Source organism: Colossoma macropomum, unplaced genomic scaffold (assembly GCF_904425465.1).
Source record: "Colossoma macropomum unplaced genomic scaffold, Colossoma_macropomum, whole genome shotgun sequence".
Classification (NCBI taxonomy): Eukaryota; Metazoa; Chordata; class Actinopteri; order Characiformes; family Serrasalmidae; genus Colossoma; species Colossoma macropomum.
The window spans coordinates 22234515-22248113 of record NW_023494784.1 but is presented as its reverse complement, the minus strand read 5'-3'; positions in this window follow the sequence as shown (position 1 = coordinate 22248113).

The following is a 13599-nucleotide window of genomic DNA, read 5'->3' as shown; positions in this document are numbered from 1 at the left end:
GTCACAATGCAGCTTTACAAAAAAATCCAGTCTAAGCCCCAATGAGCAATCCAATGGAGACACTGGGAAGGAAAAACTCCCTATAAGAGCAAGAGGAAGAAGCCTTGAGAGGAACAAAGACTCAAAATGGGGAACCCATCCTCCTCTGGTCAACACTGGATAGCAAAACAATAACACAAGCGCAATATGAACAGAGAGTAAGGTTTTGCCTTACCACATTTAAAATATAAATGAAGCCACACAATGTAACAAGGACTTTCAGGGGGAGAGGGTGGTGTTAAACTCAATAAAAATGTACAACATGGGCCCTTTCAGCATGTCTACAAATGCTTTCATTAGAGTTGAACACAACATATGGCCAATCCTCATCTGGGGTTCAGTTCACAGGTACATGTATCGGCAGGCACTGAAGAATAAGAGCTTGTAAAACCCATTCACTATAATTTATTTGCAGCGGTGATACAGGAACAGGTTTCAGACAGATTAGCTGAGGAGGCCAAAGTGGATTCAAGGCCATGAAATTGGTTTGCTGAAAAAATATTTTCTTTTGTTTATTTGGCGCTGCCTTCTTTCTAAAGGTGTGGAGGGAAAGGGATTGTGTGTGTACAGATAGCAGTGTGCTGCTCCTATGGTTCCAGCACTGAGACTGATTATAGTGCAGCAGCTGGATCGATATCTGAGCTAGACCATGTCATCTGCTGCTGCTCTATATTTCTGTAAGCCAAAACTCATTCAGTTGAGACAGGGTGCTGAGAAAAGGGGTCCTTAAAGCACATCTATGCACACACACAATCGCACAGTATTATGAATAGCATGACTGGGTACAGTGAGTGAGCGGGAGTATATTTGACAGAGAAAGATAAAGAGAATGCAAAGACAGACATTTTTAAATGGAAATATACAAGTTGAAAGTTTTTGGAGTCATTTTAATAAATGCAACCACAGGTAAAATGCAGTGTATGGTTCTGGCACTAGCTGGCCATCAAACAGGCCAGAAATCATCCTGTCTCTGGAAATATTGTGCAAGATACAATATGATTCTGCATAAAACATGTTCATTAGCTGTATTGTTCGTGTTCTAGTCCGTTTTGGAAAGTGGTCTTCATCTCATACATCTGCTGCTGCACTGTCCTGTTGCCCAATTCTTGTGAATATTTTTCACACAATGTCTCATCAGCGTAGTTTACTTAATGCCATCAAACAAAAACAAACAAAAAAAAACAAACATTTGCAGAAAAGATTACAAAAACTGAATAGTAGGGTGGAAAGTAGCCTACACCACTAAAACCTTATCGGTCCTAGACTCAGGTCAGGTGTTCTTAAAAGAGGTAAAACATGGAAGGGAATACCTATAATTTTTAATAACAATCGCTAGGGTGATGATGACTGGGACGTATATTTTAAGAAATAACAAAGATTTTAAGTTTTTAAGGTTTTTATTGTTCTTTAGTTCTGCAGATAATTATTTTTCCAGCAGTTCTGGTGAGCACTGTATGCTCAAACTACAAGAAGTTATGAAGTTATGAAGTCATATGCAAAAAATAACCCTGGTCAAATGACATGTTTTGTTGATTTTGTAATTAAAATAAGTTAACACATCCTCTACAGCGATCAAACTTAAATGTGGCATTTTTCCTTCAAATATTTGCACACAGTTTCTATTTATTTGCCAAGTGTAACATATTCAGGAATGTAGGAGGTTCAGCACACGCAGACCAGAGAATAGTGTTAGATCAGAGATGTGTAGTACAACTATAGCTGGTGACCAAACTCAGTCAGTGTTGGACAAATGGATAAAAAGAGGAGAAAAGAATGGAGCAGAGAGGGAAAGAGAGAGTATACTCAGAATAACTAATACAGCAAGAGAGCAACAGGTCAGTCTTTAGCCTCCTCTACTGACCTGGTCACTCTAGCTAGCTGCTACTGCTGTGGGCTGTTTTCTTTGTCAGGAAATGTCCACCACCAACTGACCGAATGTCAATTTTGGCATGTTTGATGTTTGCCTAAACACAGTCCTGGTCCTGCTTTCTGGCTTATCCATTTTCCAACTGATTTGACACAAATAGAACCCAACAGAACCGTCTTTAATCATGTGGAACCCTTCTGTGCGTATACACTCCTGTTCAGTGCAATCAATGGCTTCACTGAGTTTTAACTTCATATGTCCAAATATTTAAAATATCGTATGGAATGGAGTATTAGTTACACTGGAATGTTACTGAGCTGATTATGGTACAGTCATACTTAATGGATGGATCTCATAGTTAGGTAGACTATTTGGTATCACATGATACAGATAAACAGTTTAAAATATTGGATTCATTTCTTACTGTAAATAAACAACAACTATTTAATATATACAGTACTGTGCAAAAGCTATTTTTATGGGCATTTTTTATTATTCAAATTTAATTTGTAAGGGGGGGCACATCAGTTGTTTTGCACTGGGGCCCATAAGAACTTAGCTATGCCACTGTTTTGGGCAATTACAAAATATTTGTGACCTATAGAAATAAAATCACTTACACATTATTTTAGTAGAAAGCTAACTATCAGGATAGGTTAGGGATGAAATCATGTGAACGTCAACAAACCTATCGTTTCTGAGCGATGTATTTAGGCAGGCAAGTGTCAAAATCAACAAAAACAGACTCATGTGAAGTGGCATACCCATCATCAGGCAGGTAAGGATATCTCAGTAACTTATTAACGGCTTAAAAAATTCTTGTTCAACCTCCTCAGTCCTGAGATCGGACAGTGTGCTGTTATGTTCGTGGTTGCATTCTAAATAACAAAATACCAAAATATTTTTTTTTTACTATTATTTTTTATATATACATACATATAATATATATACATATAACTTCAGTGTCCAGTTTACTGGTTATTTGGACTTAATAATAATAATAATAATAATAATAATAATAATTAAAAAGATAAATATGAAAAGTGATGTAAAATTTAAATTAAATGCTAATTAAAGAGAAAGGGATTGGGGATCAAAAGTTTCTTGAATGTGTGCGCTGAGTTTGAGTGTTTAATAAAAGGTGAATTGAGTTCCACAGTTTAGAAGCACAATAACAGGAAGAGGCATCTCCACATTCCTGTATTTTACAGAAGGTGTTTGAAAAAGGTCAGTATCTGCAGATCTCAGATCACGTGTTGGAACATAAACAGACAGAAGTTCTGTGATGTAAGTGGGTGCTTGAAGGTTTTTGTTAGGATCTGTGCTGCTGCATTTTATAAAAGTTGTAGAGGACAGATTGTTTTCTTAGGAGCCCAGTAAGGAAATCATTACAGTAATCAACTCCGCTTGTAATAAATGCATAAAGAGCTCAGAGTCCGAGATTACACCCAGGTTTTGTACTGCAGGTTTGCTATACAAAGCTAAATACCTTTGTAGCATTGTGAACTACTAAAACTAGCATTTTAGTAGTTCAGTATTTCAGTTAGGCACATGGAATGTGAGAATTTTTTAACAATTAACACATTTATTATCACCCATAGAACAACACACAAAGCAAGCATTGAACTTTCTCTGTGTTCACTGTATGTATGCATGAAAACAGTTTCTGAACCTATGGAACTGCCTGGACTGCTTGAACGGCTCCTAAAATATTAAATATTCTTCTATCATAATAATAAACAAAGACCCTTTCAACAAAAAGTATATACAATGATTTACATTACTACATCTAAAATGAGCGATGGTTAAACCCTAACAAGCTCACTTATGCAAAAATTATGTGGACTTCTAGGATAATGGAAGATTCAAGAGAGGGCAACTTGAGTCACATGCTCAGTTAAGACAGGTCTAATCTGCTCTCCAACAATGGACAATTTAAGAATAATTTAAGAACAATATTTGGGGTTTGTTCTTAGGCAAGAACAGGATCTACACACACTCAAGAGCACAAAAGTGTGAACAATTCTGCAGTTTAAGAACACGTCATGAATCTGACATAGACTTTTTTCTTAAGACCTTTCTCAAAAACAAATGTAAGAAAAAACTTAGGAAGACATTGGTGAATAAGGCCCAGTATTTCAGTTGGTCTTTTAGGTGGCGGGCATTTATCTTGCAAGCAGCCAAATATGTTTTCCTTCATGACAAGAAAAAAAAAGAAAATCTTCTAATAAATAGAAATCAGTAGAAAGACTGAGTTCTGTAGAAACACATATAAGTGAATATATATACATATATATATATATATATATATATATATATATATATATATATATATATATATATATATTATGCAACAGTTAGTTCCGGCCACGCAAGCTGATTGGTTGAGAAGCATCTAAACATGCTGTTATTTCCCCATAACATCATGGTTTTTTCACAGACACTTATTAATTTATTACTTTATTTATTTAACTGTTGTATAAAAGCAATAGAACACTCGAGGTCGTGTGTTATCGTGAATAACATCATGGCTGTGATGATCAAATCACAGCCGTGATGTTATTTCCCGATAACACACTCCCTCTCGTGTTCTATTGCTTATTGTTTTTTCTTGGCACGGGGGCATGTTTACCACTGTGTTTCATCACCTCTTCTTTCGACAACACTCTGTAAGCGTTTGGGAACTTAGGAGTCCAGTTGTATGTTTTCTCATTCTTGCTTGATATAGGATTTTAGCTGCTCAACAGTTCAGGGTCGTCTTTTTCAGTATTTTTCATTTCATAACCCTCCAAATGTTTTCAGTGGTGACAGGTCTGGACTGCAGGCAGGTCAGTTTAGCACCCAGACTCTTTTAATATGGAGCAATGCTGTTGCAATACATGCAGACTGTGGTTTGGCATCGTCTTGCTGAAATAATCAAGGCCTTTCCTGAAAGAGACGTCATCTAGATGGTAGCATATGTTGCCAAAACATGTATCTATTGTTCAGCATTAATGGTGCCTTCATAGACGTGCACATCACCCATGCCATTTTTGAACTGTGCACTGATAACAAGCTAAGTGGTCTTTAGGCCAGAGGACACAGTGTCCATGATTTCCAAAAAGAATTTAAAATTTTGATTCTTTGGACCACAGGACACTTTTCCACCTCTCCTCGTCCGTTTTAAGGCAGAGAAGGTGGCAGCATTCCTGGATCCTGTTTATATTTGGTTTATTCTTTGCGTTTTAGAGTTTTATTTTGCATTTGTGGATGCAGCGATAAACTGTTTTCACAGACAGTGGCTTTCAGAAGTGTCTGCTTTTAACGCAGTGCCACCTGAGGGCCCAGAAATCATTGCCAGCAAGTACTGGTTTTTGGCCTTGTCCTTTGCATACAGAGATTTCTCCAGATTCTCTGAATCTTTTAATGTTATTATGTACTGTAGATGATAAAAAGTAAAAGGTCTTTGCTTTTTTGATTGTGCAGTCTTTCACAGAGTGGTCAACCCCTCCACATCTTAACTTCTGACCGACTCAGCCTCTCTGGGATGCTCTTTTTGTACTCAATCACATTACTAAGCTGCTGCCAATTAAACACCAGGTGTATTTTTAAGCATTACATAACTTTACCAGCCTTTTGTTGCCCCGTCCAACTTTTTTGGAATGTGTTGTTGGCATCAAAATGAGCATATATTTTTCAAAAAACAATAAAATTTCTCAGTTTCAACATTTAATATGTTGTCTTTGTACTATTTTCAATAAGATGTAGGGTTTAAATGATTTGCACATCCCATTTGATTTGTGCCACAACTTTTTTGGAAATGGGATTGTACATCTCTGGTACAATTTTGATGAATCATTAAATAAAAACCGTACAATTTATATGGGGGGATATAGGCTCTATTGGTCTCACTCAATACTATTGGAGGGTTAGTTGTAAAACTGTATTACAAGCAGTGTTGGGGTGGTTACTAAAAAAAGTAACCCATTAAAAATGACTCATTACTTCTCTCAAACTGACACTTTACTTCTTACTTTCTCGGAAATTATGTCACTACTTTTTACTTCTGCATTATTCTTTAAAATCTAAACAAAAAGGACAAGCAAAACCCCTGTAGTCATTTAAGTACTTTTTTAAGGAAGAAATAGCCAATCAGAGTAAACATCATTTAAAAGGCACATCACTCACCATGCTTTTTAACAAAACACAGCCAGTTATGCTGATTAAAATGCTGATGTTGTTTGAAACCTGAGAAAAAACTCAAAACAGTTGAGAAAAAACAGTTGCCTTGAAATAAATCTTTGAATAAATTGCGTCGCATATTATTAATTTTGTTCTCTGAGCGACATATGAATAATGAAAGTAAAGCCATTCTTAGTAAGTCTGTAACTGTAATGTGATTACAAAAATTTAAACTGCAATGTGTTTATCAGTTACAGAGAAAAGTAATCACGTCACTTTAACACATCACTTTGTACTGCATCACACCCAACACTGGTTAAAACTAACCCCTGCCGTGTGGAGGCTGTTCTTTAGCCTGGCTAGCTCTAAGTTTAATTAGATATTTGCTTCCAAATGGTGCTATATAACAGCCATCAAGATGATGATTTAAAAAGTGTTAATTCTTTGATATGTACACACCATTAGCTATTAAAACATTTGCAAAATACAATCTTCTGAATTTTGGGGAATATCTGAATAAGTGCTGTTGAAATTGACCGATGACGTTAATATGAGAATATGAGAAGACAGCCAAAAGCATGTCCTAAAAAGTGGTATTTTTAGGCCACTATGTATTAGTGCATGTCGACTAGTTTTTTGGAACAGTTCACTACTGAAAATCTATTACATAAAGAACATAAACTTTAAATATGTACACTTTAAAACGATAATATGTGGCAACATATTTTTCAGTGCTTTCAAGGTCATGAATGTAATCTTCTATCCTCCCTTTCTTGGCTGTCACAGGAGAAGTGAAGTCCAGTTCTTTCTCTTCAAAGCCCTGATGAAGCCCTACAATGACAGGCCTGGCCACTGTTTGACTGCACTGAGGCATGAAGCAGTAACTTCCTCTCTCTCTCCCTCTGTTGCTCTTTCTCTGGTGCTTGCTCTCTCTTTTGCTTTCTCTTTCTCACAAACTCATACCCCTCTCTCTCTCTTTTTCTCTTGCTCTCTCTCTCTCTAACAGTTTTGGTTGTCTGTCATTGTGTTTTATGGGCCTTTTGCCCCCGCCTACAACCTGTCACACTCTGGGAAATACAGAAGCGTAGCTCTAACACCCTGGCCAGAGCAAACACACCTCCACAACACACACACACAGACCATATTCTGAGGGCTTAGAAAGGTTTAAAAGCTGTGAGTGCACAGCTGGACATTGTCACAGAGTTTGTGACTTTAAATAGGTCCAAAAACATCTAATGTAGCTTTCATAATCCCCTCTCACCTGAAGCAACACATTTGCTCATTAATTTCTTTCATGCTGAACAAATAGTCCAGAGTGAGATTTATGGTAATGATTCAGTGGCATACAGTGCCCTTAAGTGTATTACATGACAACTCATGCGCTGAAATCGTCCTACATGCAAAAATAGCAATACTGACATTCAGACCAAACTGGCGGTCAGTGTGCAATGCAGAAGTACCACTTTCAAGCATCTATATGTCTTTATTTACATTTGTGCATTCCTTTTTTATTATTATTACTTAATAATGATATTATCTAATTACAATTGTATTATTAAAAGTTAAGAATAGGGCTCCCGAGTGGCGCAACCGTCTAAGCGTTGGCCCCTTTCATCAGGAGATCGCGAGTTCGATCCCTGGTGATGCTACAGCCATCCGTAGCCGGGAGTCCGAGAGAGCACAATTGGCCTCGCTCTCTCTGGGTGGGTGGGATGGCCCCTCCTTCTCCGCGCAATGCTAGTCAGCGCAGGCGTCTGTTAGCTGACGTAACAGATCTGGCGGTTGGCACTCCTACATATTGAACTTAAATATTTATATTTGTCTTTATTTCCAGATCAAACCCATTTATTTAAGTCTCTATTTAGACGATATATATTATATTGTTTCTGTGGGGTCATAGTTGAGAACATATTGAGATCAAATTGAGTGCAATTTTTATGGAAACTTCACATAATTTGCTTTTATATTTTCAAAAAGTCCACTTTACTCTGCATTTTACTACTTTGGCACACTTGAACTATTTTTCCGTATTGCACATTGTACTATATAAAGGTTAAATCTATTGTTTAGTCTTTCTGAGCGATTAGTGATAGTAAACAGTAGAAGTGCCAGCTGTTGTATTACAATACTGCATTTAGAAAAACTGGAAAAAGTATTCAGACACTGCATTAAAATTTACATACATGCAAAGGTTGAAAATAAAAATAAACCACGTTCTACACATTAGTGCTGCAAAAATAAAAATGTTATCATGCAAAAGGAGGAAGGTTTATGCGGCAAATTGTCTCTGGACAGGACATTTCACAACACACTCTCAGACTAATGATAAGGAAAGTAAGAGCAGTCACTCTGAAAGAGTTGCAGGGTGACTTGAAATCAGTATGAACAACAGTTACAAAGAAAACAATAAATAATGAATTTCATTGCTATCATCTCTATTACTAACCCAAAACTCAAAACTCCTCTGCTGAAAATGAAGCATAAAGATGAACATCTGGAATTCACACACAAGCAATTACACAAATTAGATTTTGGAACTACATACTCTGGTCAGACAAAACAAAAATAGAACTCTGGCAATAATTCAGCTCATCATGTTTGTAGAATATGTTGTGTGTATGGTGGGAGCATCATGATATGGGGCTGCTTCTCTGCAAACAGTACTGGGGCCTTACAGATAATTGAAGGAAACATGAATGAAGTGATGTACCAGGACATATTAGAAGAAAATTTAAGCTCAAGCAACAAAATCTGGTGAGAAGATGGATGTTTCAAAAAGACCTCAAACATATGCTAACATCAATCAAGACTGGTTTTTGGAAAAGACGGTGAGGCTGTGTGCATGGCCTAGCCAATTTCCTAACTTACAAATTTATGGAGAATTTTGAAATTGTGAGTCCATCAGAGGGATGAGTTTGGAAAGAGAAACAGGCCAAAACTAAACCACAATGCTGCAAAGAGCTAATTACTTCTTACCATAGATGTCTTAAAGCTATAACTACCAGCAACAACTTTTCAACAAGTGCTAATATTACTTAGTCATAGTGTTAGAATATTTTTTCCCTTTAAACCGTGTTTGTTAATCATATCTTTGTTTATGTTTATGAATGCATTCTTCTTTGTTCACATGTATATGTATAAAGTGAAAAGGCAGTATGTGTGTAAATTTGAGCTGGATGGACTGAAGAGTGAATGGTGTGAGTTGTCTTGAATATTTGAGTGTTTACATACAACATCAAATTAGTTTTTCTTTGATGTGGGCTTTAATTAAAAAAAGCACTTATATGGTAAACAGATGATGCACTGAATTAAGGGGATCACGCTTTTGTACAGATATACAAATATAATGTCCCAAGAATCAGTAAAAAAAATCTACACTTCAAAAAGGCCTTGTGTATTAAGAAGACAAAAACCCCCCATCAAAGTGTGCCGGTGCGGAGGTGCCTTTGAGGAGAGCTCGTTTGGGAGAGGCTCGCTTTAGCTTTAGCTTTCACAGAGGAGGATTCTGACAGAGATTGTTTGTGACAGCTGCTTCCTCCCACACATACACAAACACATGGACACACCTACACACACTCAGACTGTCTCTCTCTCTCATCTCACACACGCATAATATGAGGTTTGTATTCCTACCTTTGTGAGATATTTCCATTGTTCCCACTGTTCCTTCGATTATTATATTATTGTGGCTAAAGAATACCATGCCTGCACCTAAACACAACTCTAACCATAATCTCAGTAACCAAAAGGAAATCTTTTATTTATTTATTTATTTAATTTTTAAATGTTTTGCCTCATAATTGAGCATTTTTTTTGTTTTGTTTTTTTGTTTTTTTTTTATATCCTTGCGGGGAACACTTGAATGCCCTCATCAGATGTTTTCTTGTTTCTATGGGGCATTTTTTCTTCACAAAGAACTTAATTTAGGGCCAGAAACACATATGCAGCTCCAAGAGAAAATCTTGGGTACAGATGGCATCTGACAAAGTCATAACAAAGGAAAAGCTTCCTGGGAAGACTAGACATCAGATGTATGAGGTCAGAGAGGACAACGTATAGATACTTCAGGAGTGAAATTAATTTGCTTATGCTGACATTTTATCTGCTTTTGTTTTGCTTTGTGGTTTCTCATGTCTCTAAGCAACCATAATGTTGTCACAACTTCCATCAAAACATTCAGAGAAAAACATGAATCTCTTCATACTTAAAAATACACATCACCCTATTTTCACTACTATTTTTCATTTCTAATGTTTATTTAATTATGTTTCTACATTGATGTAAAGCTCTAAAAGACTCGGCACCTGTGTACCTCACTGACTTTCAGTCTGTTTATGTTCCAACACATTATCTTAGATCTGCAGATACTGGCCTTCTGCAAACACCCTCTGTAAATTACAGAAAATGAGCTTTTCTTGTGCTTGTAAACTGTGGAACACAATTCTACTTATTAGATTAGACAGTCAAGTGTGGTGCAAACTTTTAAGAAACATCTGAAAACATTTGAAACATCTGAAAACTATTTTTATGTCTTTTGTGGCTGTAACTGAACAGCAACAATAATAAAGGAAAATCACTAAACTCATTTTTTTGCTGCTCTAAAAATAATGTTTATTCTTTTTATTATTGTTGCAGATGAAACATTTATTGATTCATGCAAAATCAATTATTCTTCACTTTTTTGAAATAAGAGTTTGACATAGTATATAAATACAAACCACCCATTCACTAGCTCGTACCATCAATATATGGAAACTAAGCTACAGCCTGTTTAGAATTCATTATTTCTGTGATGTCACAAAAATCAACCCATTTACATATGTCCACCTACTCAGCCTGTGGCAGTTTAATCCCGCCCATTCAGGCTGAAGTTATAAGGAATGTTTCATCCTGCTTTTTAAATGTGACACAATATAGGGCAGCCAATCAGAACAGGTACCATTTACATTTATCAGTCATAAAGGCACAGTAACAAAAACAGCCTGTTTGATTTTAAGGGATGAAGAGAGGTTTGAAAATGTAAAAATTAACTCTGACTGTTTTTGGTACATACAGATATCAATAAATTTCAATTATTGGACATCAAGGGGAAAAATTAAATGTGAGAAAAATGTAGGATAGTGGCCCTTTGAGGGTCATTTTCTTTTGATTTCAATAAATCATATTTTTATTCATACAAAAAGAACCAATTCATATTATTTTGAATACTTGCTTCTTCTTTCCTTGGCTGCGGTAGTAAAGTTACCTATTTTCTGTGGCAATTCATTTTGTTATGCTCAGATTTTTCTTTTCAGGTTTTTCACTATGATTGTGCTGATCTTCATTGGCAAGTAAAGATGCATGCCACACCACTATTGTATGGCAGAATTAGCTGGAAGGGTTTCACGGACAATTCATTTCTAATGTTCTTAACAATCTGAGGCCCAGAATTTCCTGGAATTCCAACACAGCACACACACACACACACACACACACACACACACACAAACACACACACACACACAAAGCAGTAACTTCTCAGAGGCCTGCCCTTACTGAAACTGTAAGCTATAGAAATCTCTCCCTTAACTCTCATTGTTCTCTCACAACTCGATGTCATACAACACTGTGTGCAATGCAATTATGGCAGCATACAGTGACACTGTAGGAAGTCCCATGGGTGACTGTCCTTCGGGTCTCTGCAGGAACTGAAAAGGTGATGACATTTATAATAAGATGAACTGAATACCACTATGAAATTCACCTTGATAAAGCAATGGCCTGATCAATAATGCATTCCAGTCACAGAAAGTAATTAATGGCATTTCAAAATAATATGCTAATTTTGCTGGTGCTATTGTCTAAGCCTTGGCACTTTCATCTGAGATTGTGAGCTTGATCCCCAGAGACACCTCAGCCAACCGTGGCTGGGAGTCCATATGAGCATGTTAACCCTTTGGTGGTCAGGATCATCTTCCTTCTCCCACCATCACTCAGCATGATGCTAGCCAACATGGGCATCTGTTAGCTAAAGTAACAGAATTATCAGTTAGCATTCTTCTCTAAGCATGTTGAGTGAGTGATCCACTGATGCTGCGTTAGTGGCAGTTCGGAAGATATGGTGATACTTTACATGTCTCTGAGGAAGCACGCATTACCCTTACTCTCCCATCTTGGTAGCATCATGTGATAGGATGAGACCTAACTAGCAGGTGGAACTGGCAATGACTAAACATTTAATAACAAAATTTTAAGGATTCACCAATGACAGCTGAAACAAAGACAACGTATATCACCAGTCTACTGGTACAAAGGCTTTGAATTCATTTCTTGGTCTCTGGATTTAGTGCTGTCCTGCAGTCTAAATATAAAATAGCAGTTAGTTTGAGAACGGTCCTCGGAGACAGATGTGTGAGGACAGCTCTCAGACAGTTTTAGCCATGTTCTCTACTTCATATGTATTCTCAGTCCCGAGAGACTTCCACATTAATAATGAAACCTGCAGACCCGAGCTGACTTTCCCTATTGCGCTCTCTCTCTCTCTCTCTCTCTATTTATCTCTCTCTCTTTCACTGTCTATCTGTCTCTCTCTCCCCCCTGCCCCCTTTCTCTCCGCAGTCTCCCTTTTGTGAAGCGAGGTTTTGAGGTAGGAGCAGGCGATATGGCAAAAATATGTTATACTTTGGACTTTTTCCTAATACATTATAAGTATCACAATGTTCCATTTTGGGGGGGGGGGGTTTAAGGTGGGACTGATAAGGCATTACTAGTGTCACAATGTTACTCCTTTGGCAAAAATAAAAACATTTAATAGGACAAATTATGCTCTCTTTGTAATGAGGCATGAAGTTGGTCGGTCCTTTAAATCAGAAAACATATTGTGAAATCATTTTTGCCCACCTCTTTTTTGAGGGGCAATCAACATGTATCTAGTTGGCATTGGTGTAATCAGAAAACCAGTCCAACAATCTAAGATTTTATTCTCACCGTGCATGAACATGTGTTTCATGTGTGGATTGTATCTGGATATACTTTGGCTGGATTCCATTTATACTTTTCACTAAAATGCGTCCCCACTGTGACCAGATGAGATCCGATTTTACTTTCCTGCATAAAATAAGCACACCAAAGCAAATGTTCTTTCCATTTTACTTCTGTTTTAATCAGCCCAGAGTGCATGCATGTACTCAGTCTTATAGGGATGCAGCAAAGGAAGGCTGCATTTCTTGGCCCTTTCGTCACTGAAGTCTTTCCCGTTTTGTACCGTCCTCCAAATGCTGAGAAACTGAAGGATGCAGCTAGACTGGTGTGTTTTTCAAGACCTGCAATCTCCCGCAATCCTTAATGCTGAGCACAAAACTGTTTGGAAAATGGCCATGAGTGGCGAGTGTGGAGTTTGTAATGACATGTAATGAAGTGTAAATTCCCTGCTGGAAAAAATCATAGAAACCATGAAAAGTGTCTGTTTGCTTTTAAGTTAACATTTTCAAATGTGAGATTAAAACGTATTACATTGCTTGCGTCCGTAAGCCCTGACGTGTTGGTACAGCCTG